The sequence below is a fragment of the Pleurodeles waltl genome, chromosome 3_1 (assembly GCF_031143425.1).
Source record: "Pleurodeles waltl isolate 20211129_DDA chromosome 3_1, aPleWal1.hap1.20221129, whole genome shotgun sequence".
Lineage (NCBI taxonomy): Eukaryota > Metazoa > Chordata > Amphibia > Caudata > Salamandridae > Pleurodeles > Pleurodeles waltl.
This window is the reverse complement of record NC_090440.1, coordinates 810,689,033-810,701,674: the sequence shown is the minus strand read 5'-3', so window position 1 is coordinate 810,701,674 and position 12,642 is coordinate 810,689,033.

Genomic DNA, 12,642 nt, shown 5'->3' with positions numbered 1-12,642 from the left:
CATGGGGCAAACACTGAGGGGCTGCTGGGAGGGCAGTGCTGGTGCGCTGGGTGGCGGCTGTACCTGTTGTTGCGGGGGTCACGGATGTTGCCGCCACCACAAGGGAGCTCCCTTCAGAGGACGAGTCGCTGCCACTGACATCAGCACGAGTCCCCGCTGTGGAGCTCCCCTCGCCCTCCGTCCCACTGGTGTACTCAGAGTCCGTTGCATGACCCTCCAGGGCCATGTGGGATGCAGCTCCCTCGTGCTCCGATGCCACTTCTCCTCTGCCTGATGATGCTAATGCACACATGAACAGGAAGACCACAAAAAAGGGGGGGGGGAGAAAGAAAGACATGTTGAGTGCATGGATTACCGCTACCGTTGGCGGAGAGGACAGACACAGAAGCCCCCTGCACTACGCTGCGCACTTGGGGTCCACTACTCAATCAGTGTGACATGGCCTACAAGCCTCTGGACGACAACTGCACACATAGATGACACAGGGCCATGAATAGCTGTACTTGGCACCCTACAGAGGTGGGGGGCGGGGGCACAGGGCCATGCCTTACGGAGGGGCCTAGCCTACAGAAATCGCCCTGGCCTAGAGATACCCACAGCCTACCTCCCCCACCCAGACACCTCCACTGCGCGCAAAGTCACTAGAATGAGAGTGTACTCACCCCCTTGTGTCTGCTGTGATGTCCTCACGCGCCCATCCAAATCGGGGTAGGCCACCGACAGGATCCGGGACATCAGGGGGGTCAATTGACGACTGGCACCCCTCCTACGTTGGGAGGCCATCCCCAGCAGAGCCTCCGCCGTCTTCCTGCTCCCACATCGGATGTCCTCCCACCTCTTCCGGCAGTGGGTGCCCCGTCTGTTGCGGACCCCAGGGTCCGGACGTCCTTGGCGATGGCAGGCCAAATAGCGATTTTCTGTTGGGCGCTGACCTATGTGACATGTACAGGGGGAGAAAAAAAATCATCACCTTCTGCATGCTTGATGTGAGTGGCCCCCCATCCCCACCCTTGCCATGTGGCCAATGCTCTCATCTGTCGTCTGATGCATGCCTCAATCGCTCCCCTCCCCACCATCTTTCATCCACCCGACTCAACCCAGGCATTGCCCACAAAGCATGGTCCCAGTGTACTTACCTGTTGGTCTGGAGGACCGTAGAGTAGCGCATACTGGGGGAGGACCCCATCCACGAGTTTCTCCAATTCTTCAGAAGTGAAGGCAGGGGCCCTTTCCCCAGTCGCAGCAGCCATTGTCTCTTCCAGACCGAGGTCACAGCAGCACTTGCAGTGTAGGTCCTCTCCTGTGGAAGATCAGGTATCGAGTGATTAAGTAGATAGAAAATGGCAGTCACGCCCGCGGCGGTGCGTACCGCGACCACCGGCGCACATCGTCATTGGCTCGTGAAACCGATAGGGTTCTATGTTAACCAATGCGGCTTTGCGCCGCGGTCTTCGACCGCCTACCGCCACGGTGTGCCACGCCAGTGCATTGACCTCACATCCCATTGTCACACTTCACAGGTCAGGCAGCCGCCATTTCAGGGCCCACATGGCTTAATTTCTACTGCGTCACACATACCTAGGCCTTTCCTCAACACTCACACAAACCATTCAATGCATAGTGAATCGTGTTGTGTGCAAGCTGTGGGAACGTACCTGTGGGTTGATTGACTCTGTGCTCGCTGTTGTCCTTCCTAGGCACCGTCCGCTGGGCAATGCGAGGAGATGGAGGAATCTTCCCATGTACAGACCGCTGGTGGACCTGTCGACAATGGAGGAAAGACATGTCATACTGACATACAGGCTTGACCGAGCCACTATTTATGAACTGTGTGCCCAGCTGGAGGCAGACCTGATGTCACCCATCCGCCAACCCACAGGGATCCCCCCCCCCCTCTAGTGCAGGTGCTGTCAGTACTCCATTTCTTAGCAAGTGGGTCATTTCAAACAACAGTGGCCATATCATCAGGGATGTCTCAACCTATGTTTTCCAAGGTGTTGTCCAGAGTGTTGTCTGCCCTGCTGAAACACATGAGGAGCTACATCATTTTCCCTGAGGTGGGGGATTTGCCTACAGTGAAGGGTGATTTCTATGCCCTTGGACATATCCCCAACATCATAGGTGCCATTGATGGGACACATGTGGCATTGGTACCCCCCAGCAGGAGTGAACAGGTGTACAGGAACAGGAAATGTTATCATTCGATGAATGTACAGATGGTCTGTTTGGCAGACCAGTACATCTCCCATGTTAATGCCAAGTTCCCTGGCTCAGTGCATGACGCCTACATCCTGCGGAATAGCAGCATCCCGCATGTGATGGGTCAACTCCAGAGGCACCGGGTGTGGCTATTAGGGGACTCTGGTTACCCCAACCTGTCCTTGCTACTGACCCCAGTGAGGAATCCCAGGGCAGAGGAACGCTACAATGAGGCCCATGGGCGGACTAGGAGGGTGATCGAACGCACCTTTGGCCTCCTGAAGGCCAGGTTCAGGTGCCTCCATATGACAGGTGGATCCCTAATGTACTCACCAAAGAAGGTGTGCCAGATCATCGTGGCCTGCTGTATGCTTCACAACCTGGCTTTGCGCCGCCAGGTGCCTTTTCTGCAGGAGGATGGTCCAGATGGTGGTGTTGTAGCAGCTGTGGAGCCTGTGGAGAGTGAAGAAGAGGAAGCCGGAGAGGACGACATAGACAACAGGAACACAGTAATAGAGCAATATTTTCAGTGACACACAGGTAAGAGTACACACCGGCATATTACATTTACTTAAAGACTCCTACCTCTCTACTGTCTGACTTTTTCCCCCAGTGTATGGTAACTGTGTTGTGACTTTCCCTTCCGTTTTCAGAGCTGTGGGCCCCACTGCGTGACATCTGCTTTGTTTCCCCATGGACTACAGCTGTGTGACAGCGGTTTTTTGGCATCACAATGTGAATAACAATTTTGGCACTGTCATGTCTAATACATTTGTTAAAATCACAGACAGACTCCAGATTGTTTATGTGCAATAAGTGTGTTTATTCAAGTGCTCTAATTTGGATGGGTGGTTGCAAATCGGTGAGGGGTGATGGTGGAGGATTGTCCATGGCAGAGTCCAGACTATCAAGTTCACAGGTGCATTGTCCAAATGCCTGTGGGAAGTGGAGCAGGGGCAGTTTAAGGTTGGACAGGGTGACAATGTGGGATAGTGGGATGACAATCAGGGCGGTATCCTTTGCTGACGGGGGTCTTGACATGTTACTCTGTCTTCTTCCTGGATCTCAGGGCCCGCTTGCGGGGTGGTTCTCCTTCTGCAGGGGGTGGGGTTCTGGTGGCCTGTTGATCTTCTGTCGGGGCCTCCTGTCCACTAGCGCCGGCGGAGGTGGTAGCCAGTTCTTGGTCCATGCTAGTGTCAGGGGCCCTTTGAGGTGCCACAGTGGTCCGCAATGTGGTGATTAACTCATTCAGGGCCACTACAATGGTACCCAGGGCGGAACTGATGTTTCTTAGTTCCTCCCTGAACCCCATATACTGTTGCTCCTGCAGAAGCTGGATTTCCTGAAACCTGGCTAGGACCGTCGCGATCGTCTCCTGGGAGCGGTGGTATGCTCCCATGATGGAGGAGAGGGCCTCGTGGAGAGTGGGTTCCCTTGGCCTGTCCCCCCCTGTCGCACAGCAGCCCTCCCAGTTTCCCTGTTTCCTTGGGCCTCCATCCCCTGGACCGTGTGCCCACTACCACTGCCCCCAGGTCCCTGTTGTTGTTGGGGTGGTGGGTTAGCCTGGGTTCCCTGTAGTGGTGGACACACCGCTGATTGACGTGTCCTGGGGACAGAGGTATGGGCCCGCTGGGAGGGTGCTGTGCTGGTGTTCCCATAGGGGGGAAGGTCTGCTGTGGCCTGTGCCTGTCTGAGGGGAACCGACTGTCCCGAGGTCCCCGATGGACCGGGCTGGTCATCTAGATCCAGGGAGACAGAGCTGCAGTCATCACTGTGGGCCTCTTCTGGGGGTGAAGTGGACATTTGTGGACCCTCCTGCGTGGTGACCTGGCGTTCGGGTCCTGCAGGGGTATAAAAGTATGGTTATTGCTTCTGTGTGTGCCAATGGCGTGCAATGGGTGGGTGCCCGTGTATCCCAGTGCTGGCATTCCTTTGTGGGGGCTGTTGTGACGGTGTTTTTGGGGGGGGTGATGGGTATGTGCATTGGGCATGCTTTGGTGATGGGTGTCCATGCTTTGGGGCCGCATGCAGGGCTAAGTTTTGGAATGGGTGGGTTGTGATGGTGAGACATTTGCAAGGGGTAGTTGTGATGGGGGTGAGGGTGGGGGTATGAGTTGGCATGCAGGTGGGGTGGGGGGGATGAAGTAGTGAAGATGAGACTTTCCAGAGTCCATTCCTCCACCGACTCCTGCGAGGCCCTCAGGATGCAGGATGTTCAAGACTTGCTCCTCCCATGTTGTAAATTCTGGGGGAGGAGGTGGGGGTCCGCCGCCAGTCCGCTGTACCGCGATGTTGTGCCTTGATACCATGGAACGCACCTTCCCCCGTAGGTCGTTCCACCGCTTCCTGATGTCGTCCCTATTTCTTGGGTGCTGTCCCACAGCGTTGACCCTGTCGACTATTCTGCTCCATAGCTCCATCTTCCTGGCAATGGTGGTGTGCTGCACCTGTGTCCCGAACAGCTGGGGCTCTACTTGTACGATTTCCTCCACCATGACCCTGAGTTCAGCATCTAAGAACCTGGGGTGTCTTTGAGGTGCCATGGGGTGGTGTGGATGATGTGTGGGGTGGAATGTGTAGTGATAGGTGGGGTGCTATTTAGTGGTGTGTTGTGTGAGGTGCGTGGAAGTTCTGTGGGTATTGGTATTGTGTGCCTGTGGATGATTGGTAGTTGACTGTGGTGTCTCTCTCTCGCCTTCTCTCCGAATTTCTGGTCGTAGGGGTTTGTGGGTGATGTGGGTGTGTGTTTTATATTGTATTGGGTGTGTGGGAGTGGTGTGTGTATGTGTATCAGGTGTGTGTATTTCGAATTGGCCAATGTGGTAGTGTTTTGTACGAGTATGTGTATTTCGACCACGGCGGTGTGTACCGCCAATAGAATACCGCGGTTGAAAGACCGCTGCGTGGATTCGTGGGTCGTAATGGCATGGGCGTATTTCTGTTGGCGTGACGGTGGAGGTTTGGTCATCGCCAGTTTATCGCGGACTTTTGTGGTTGTCGGTATTTTGGCGGTTTGCCTGTTGTGGGTCAGAATGACCGTGGCGGTTTACCGCGGCCGCGGCGGTGTTATGGCGGTCTTCTGTCTGGCGGTAAGCGCCTTTTACCGCCGAGGTTGGAATGATCACCTTTATATCACTTTTCAGTGATATCTCTCCATTTACTTATTGCATCTTTTATCGTTTTGACCTGCAAATATCGAGATAAATATTATATATTTTTCTAAACACTGTGTGGTGTATTTTTGTGGTGCTATATTGTGTTATTGTATGATTTATTGCACAAATACTTTACACATTGCCTTCTAAGTTAAGCCTGACTGCTCAGTGCCACTCTACCAGAGGGTGGGCACAGGATAATTTGGATTGTGTGTGACTTAACCTGACTAGAGTGAGGGTCCTTGCTTGGACAGGGGGGTAACCTGACTGCCAACCAAAGACCCCATTTCTAACAGCTACTGTCTTAGTGTCTGAGTGTGTGCGAGTGTCTGAGTGCGCGTAACTGTCTAAGTGTCTGAGTATGCGGGAGTGTATGAGTGCGCGCGAGTGTCTGAGTGTGCGTGAGTGTGCATGAGTTTCTGAGTGCACGCGAGTGTCTGAATATGCACAAGTGTCTGAGTCTGCACGAGTGCCTGAGTTTCTGAGTGTACACAATTGTCTGAGTCTGCACGAGTGTCTGAGAGTGCACTAGTGTCTAAGTGTCTGAGTGTGCGCGAGTGTCTTAGTGTCTGAGTGCATCTGAGTGTCTGAGTGTGTGCGAGTGTCTGAATGTGCGCGAGTGTCTGAGTTTGCACAAGTGCCTGACTGTCTGAGTGTGCGCGAGTGTCTGAGTGTGAGCGAGTGTCTGAGTGTGCGCTTGTGTTTAAGTGTCTGAGTGCGCATGAGTGTCTTAGTGTCTGAGTGTGCGCGAGTGTCTGAGTGCTTCCAAGTGTCTGAGTGCGCGCAAGTGTCTGAGTGTGCTTGAGTGTCTGAGTGTGCATAAGTGTCTGAGTGACTGAGTGTGCAAGAGTGTCTGCGTGTGCGTGACTGTGCGTGAGTGTCTGAGTGTGTGTGAGTGTCTGAGTGTGCACGAGTGTTTGAGTGTGCACTAGTATCTAAGTGTCTGAGTGCGCGCGAGTGTCTGAGTGTGCACTAGTATCTAAGTGTCTGTGTGCGCGCGAGTGTCTGAGTGTACGTGAGTGTGAATGAGTGTCTGAGTGCACACGAATGTCTGAGTGAGGGCGAGTGTCTGAGTATCTGAGTGTGTGCAAGTGTGCGCGAGTGTCTGAGTGCGCGCAAGTGTCTGAGTGTACAGGAGTGTCTGAGTGTGCATGAGTGTCTAAGTGTCTGAGAGTGTCTGAGTGTGCGCTAGTGTCTAAGTGTATAAGTGTGCACGACTGTCTTAGTGTCAGTGTGTGCATGAGTGTCTGAGTATCTATATGGACGAGTGTCTGAGTGTGTGCGAGTGTGCGTGAGTGTCTGAGTGTGCTCAAGTGAGTGTGCTCGAGTGTCTGAGTGCGTGCAAATGTCTGAGTGTCTGAGTGTGCTCAAGTGTGCCTGAGTGTCTGAGTATGCGTGAGTGTCTGAGTGTGCGCGAGTGTCTGAGTATGCGTGAGTGTCTGAGTGTCTGAGTGTGCGCGAGTGTGCACGAGTGTCTGAGTATGCATGAGTATCTGAGTGCGCGTGAGTCTCTGAGTGTGCGCGAGTGTGCGCAAGTGTCTGAGTAAGTGTGCGTGAGTGTCTGTGCATGAGTGAGTGTACGTTAGTGTGTGAGTATCTGAGTGTGTGTGAGTGTGAGCAAGTGTCTGAGTATGCGCGAGTGTCTGAGTGTGCGCTAATGTATGAGTGTGCATGAATGTCTCAGTGTCTGAGTGCTCGCGAGTGTCTGATTGTGCACGAGTGTCTGAGTGCGCCTGAGTGTCTGAGTGCGCCTGAGTGTCTGAGTGTGCGTGAGTGTCTGAGTGTGCGTGAGTGTCTGAGTTTGCTTGAGTGTCTGAGTGTGCACTAGTATCTAAGTATCTGAGTGTGTGCGAGTGTCTGAGTTCGTATGTCTGAATGTACGCACGAGTGTCTGAGTGCATGCGGGTGTCTGAGTGTGCACGACTGTTAGAAATGGGGTCTTTGGTTGGCAGTCAGGTTACCCCCTGTCCAAGCAAGGACCCTCATTCTAGTCAGGGTAAGTCATACACAATACAAATTATCCTGTGCCCACCCTCTGGTAGCTTGGCACTGAGCAGGCAGGCTTAACTTAGAAGACAATGTGTAAAGTATTTGTGCAACAAATCATACAATAACACAATATAGCATCACAAAAATACACCACACAGTGTTTAGAAAAATATATGATATTTATCTGGATATTTGCAGGTCAAAACGATCAAAGATGCAATAAGTAAATGTAGAGATATCACTGAAAAGTGATATAAAGTGTCTCAAGTCTTTTAAAAGCAAACAGTCTCTTTTTAGCACAAAGTACCTGGTTCGCGTAAAAAATCTCTGCAATGGGCTGCAGAGGAGGAGAAGCGTGGAAACAAAGGGTGTGTGCGTCGATTTCTTGGGCCTCACACGGTGATGCGTCATTTAGTTCCCACGCAGAGACAGCTGTGCGTTGATTTCCGGCGTTCGGTTGTGGATCCTCTTTGGGTTGGGGGGTTTTCAGACGCCCCGGGGTCTCTGTGTGGAATCCTGGACTTGTGGAGCGGAGTCACAAGTGCTGCGTTGTTCCGGTGGACGTTGCGTGGAAATTTCTTCCGCACGGCAGGCGCTGTGTCGATTTCCCCTCTGGAAGTTGGGCTGTGTCGTCCCAGGTCGGCTGTGCGTCGATCTGGTGGGCCATGCGTTGAAGTTCCGGTCGCAGTGCAGGCGCCACGTCAATCTTCTCCTTGCGAAGTTGGGCTGCGTCGTTCCGGTACGGCGTGCAGTGAATTACTGACCGCGGGGCAGGCTGTGCGTTGTTTTTAGCAAGCTGTGCATCGAATTTTTACCGCACAAGGAGTCCAGTTGCAAGAGAGAAGTCTTTTTGGTCCTGAGACTTCAGGGAACAGGAGGCAAGCTCTATCCAAGCCCTTAGAGAGCACTTCTTCACCACAGCCAGGGAGCAGCAAGGCAGCAGGGCAACAGCAACGCAGCAGTACCTCACAGAAAGCAGTCAGGTGAGTCTTTTGGCCAGCCAGGCAGTTCTTCTTGGCAGGATGCAGGTTCTGGTTACAAGTTTCTTCTCCAGGAAGTGTCTGAGTTGGAAGGGGCAGAGGCCCTGTTTATATACCCAAATGTGCCTTTGAAGTGGGGGAGACATCAAAGAGTGGCTTAGAAGTGCACCAGGTCCCCTTTCAGTTCAATCCTGTCTGCCAGGTTCCCAGTAGGGGGTGTGGCAGTCCTTTGTGTGAGAGCAGGCCCTCCACCCTCCCAGCCAAGGAAGACCCATTCAAAATGCAGATGTATGCAAGTGAGGCTGAGTATCCTGTGTTTGGGGTGTGTCTAATGCACAAGGAGCTGTCAACTAAACCCAGCCAGACGTGGATTGTAAGGCACAGAAAGATTTAAGTGCAGAGAAATGCTCACTTTCTAAAAGTGATATTTCTAAAATTGTAATATTAAATCCAACTTCACCAGTCAGTAGGGTTTTATATCACCATTCTGGCCATAGTAAATATGACCCTCCTACTCCTTTCAGATCAGCAGCTACCACTCAAACAATATATGAGGACAGCCCCAATGTTAGCCTATGAAGGGAGCAAGCCTCACAGCAGTGTAAAAACGAATTTGGGAGTTTTACACTACCAGGACATGTATACTACATAGGTACATGTCCTGCTTTTTGCCTACACAGCACCCTGCCCTATGGGTTACCTAGGGCATACCTTAGGGATGTCTTATATGTAGAAAAAGGGGAGTTTTTAGACGTGGCAATACTTTTAAATGCCAAGTCGAATTGGCAGTGAAACTGCACACACAGGCCTTGCAATGGCAGGCCTGAGACAAGGTTAAGGGGATACTTAAGTGGGTGGCACAACCAGTGCTGCAGGTCCACTAGTAGCATTTAATCTACAGGCCCTGGGCACATATAGTGAACAGTACTAGGGACTTATAAGTAAATTAAATAGTCCAATTGGGTATGATCCAATGTTACCATGTTTAAAGGGAGAGAGCATATGCACTTTAGCACTGGTTAGCAGTGGTAAAGTGCGTAGCGTCTTAAAAACAGTACCTAAAAAGTGGAGGGAGGCAGGCAAAAAGTTATTACGTAAATGCATGACGAAACATTGGCATGTGCTGACAGCAGATGCAACCCTCAGGGGATTTATTTCAAACACCCCAATTTTTACATACCGTAGGGGATGGACCCTTAAGAGCATATTGTGCCCCGATTATCCCAGTGTACGTCCACATGCTTACAAGGCATAACAAGGGTTTCTACAAATGTTGTCACTGTGGTATGTGCAAATGGGCAAAATCGGGAAGTTCCACTTTCAGCAATCAGGTTGGTGACCAATTCCGCATTATTTCAAACATCACCTGTAACAGTACTTATGTTATATATATAATTGTTTGTAAGTGCGGATTATATTATGTGGGTAGCACGATTAGATGGCTAAAAATAATAATAAGTGAACATCATAGGGCTTTGAGACAAGAGGATATTCGATATCCTATAGTAGTACACATGATACAATGCCCCAAGCAGGGTCAGATGAAGAGTTTTGAGTTTTTTGGCTTTGAGCACATAAACAAGGGTCCCCGTGGAGGAAATAGGGATTTATCCCTTAGAAAGCGGGAATGTTATTGGATTCTCAAATTAAGGGCAGTGGAAGAAGGTCTTAATTCAAATTATGAAATGGAATATTTCCTGGGTGAATGATTTGGCTTTATACAATATGTGTTGTATGTCAAAGTATGTTTGTCATCTAAGTTTTACTCATAATGGGCGGAAAGAAAGAGAATGCATATCTTTCTTTTGGCCGGTTTTGGATTACCTACTTTGTGAAAAAAAATGTTGTATTGATTAATTCCAAGTTGAGTGTAAATAGGTTTTTACATTGGATGATATGGATTATATTTTGCTTTGGGGGATGTACTCTCATCTGAATGGATATATTCCATGACTGCTCATGACACACATGTGAAATATTTTGCCTTAAGTGGGACGTGGTCCAATTTCTATTGTCACTGACTCAGGCGTTGACTATTATATACACCCTTTTTATATATTCAGGTTGCCCACGTATGACTCAAGACTTTAATCTTGTAAATTTTGGTTTATTGTTCATGTTCTGACTACCATTATGTCACTACGGTGTGGGAATTGACAGGGATTCTAGTGCCTAGTTGTAATTGTAATCTCCATCTGCTCTGTGTTGATGTGTAGATTGGTGCCCACTGATTAGGAAATACTTTCACCTCTTTAATCCAAGCATCCACCGGGCCGTTTTTTGTTTAATTGATTCTATTCTGGAAATGTACACATCTCAAGCTGGCGCTCGTGAATAAGGACCTTATTCCTTCCTTGCTGTTTATACATGATCGGCAACCCGTCATTAAAAGACGGACTTTTTTATGTACCGGTAAGCGTACACGCCGGTCAGGGAGTGAGATTAGGCTCTTCCTGACACGCTAATCCATGTCGTTGCTGTTATTGATAGGTAAGCGTTCTGCCATGTCACTTTACTGCTGGTGACTGCGAACTTGCGGATCCTCTCTATATTCTATTTGTATTATTTTCTTCGTTTTGACTTGTAGATAAATGGTGTTTACACTTACACCCCTCACGAGAAGGTAAGCATTTTGCCTTCTCTCTTTACCGCTGGTGACCGCGAACTTGCGGATCCTCTCAATATTACATTCTTATTTTTTTCATTTTCTTCGTTTTGACTTGTAGATAAATGGTGTTTACACTTACTCCCCTCATGAGCAAACGCGGACTTAGGGAGTCGGCTTCAAGTACTGGATGGGTATCAGTTTTAACTTCTCTTTCTCTATGTAAATTCGAGAGTAACTGCTACTCTTGACCATTACGCTTATGGATTTTCTCACAGATCCTCTCATTTGGAATTGAGGGATAGGAATATTTCTGACCATTACTGTATCGGTAATACTTTTTGTTCTATGTTCTACTGAGGTATGCACCTCCTTTTCTGTTTTAACCTTTACAATATTTAGTCCATTTATTAAAAAAAAAAAAAAAATGGGAGTTTGACTCACTTTCATTCTACAAAACAAGCTGATATTTAGTTTGTGGGGCCTGTTTAAGGTTGCCCCTCGATGTTTTACGCGGGTGTCATGACGGGCCATGTGTGCTTCGTAGCTTTAAATCATTGTCTCATATTCTTTGTACTGTCTCCTAATATTTAATTGTCACACCTTTGGGTGGCTCCATGTTTTTTCACCAATTATTCATGATTTGTCACATTTTAGTAATCACAATTATCTATACAAGGACGTTCACCACAGAATCACTTTGGCATGGTTTTTGGAGTTTGTGCTAATGACTTACCAATATGTTATAACTTTTATGACATAACACAAGGTCTATGTGCTTAATACTGGTCATAATTGCATTTTTTACAGCCCTGAGGAAGTCTTTGAGATGATTCTCTCATAGGACGAAACACGTGTTGGCTGTTGTCTGTTTTACCAGTACACAGAAATCACACCTGGAGATTAAATTGGATGTTGTCTGTTCTTCCAGTATACGAAAAGTACATCTGGCAAATGAAAATTGGACTGATGATCTATGTTACCGATCTATAGTATGCTTGACCACTTGTGAAGAGAACTTTACAGCATCCGAACCTGGACATTTTTCACCATTTGTTAATTCACGTGTGCCCTGACGTCTTTCTTCACAATCTCTATTTGGACTAGAAGTTTGTTATCTTCACACAGTGCCTATCTGGGAACATGAACCTTATGTTAACGCATTATCTCAGTGGTCTTGAACACAGTTATCCTCCCCAGAATTTCTTGGAGAATTGAACATCACTATAATATTATGCTATCTTATGGGGACTTGAGCACAATTACCTTTACATAATATCTGTTCAGACATGTACATTCTTATGTTCACTTTGTGTGTACAAACCGTGGCACCTGTTGTTCTTAAATACATCCCTGGTGTAATGCTATAAATGTTTTGAACAAATACAGTACTCTTATTTCTGTATACGAATCATACTTACTTGAGATAATGGTTCTATTAATATACACAACAAATATTAACTATTATCAAGTAGTCTTAAAGTACAGAAACCGGGTTTAATACTATAACCCCCACAAAATAAACCCTTATAGATCAAAATCAAAATCATACACTCCAATTATATCAGTCCATCCCTTTTCCAAATAAATTAAATTAAATGAACTGTCCGAGAGTCGTTCCATCAGAGTCCACAATTCATTCCGCTTGAACATAATTATTCCCATCACTTCATCACCTTAAGTTCATGCACTATACCAGCCGCAAAGTAAAAAG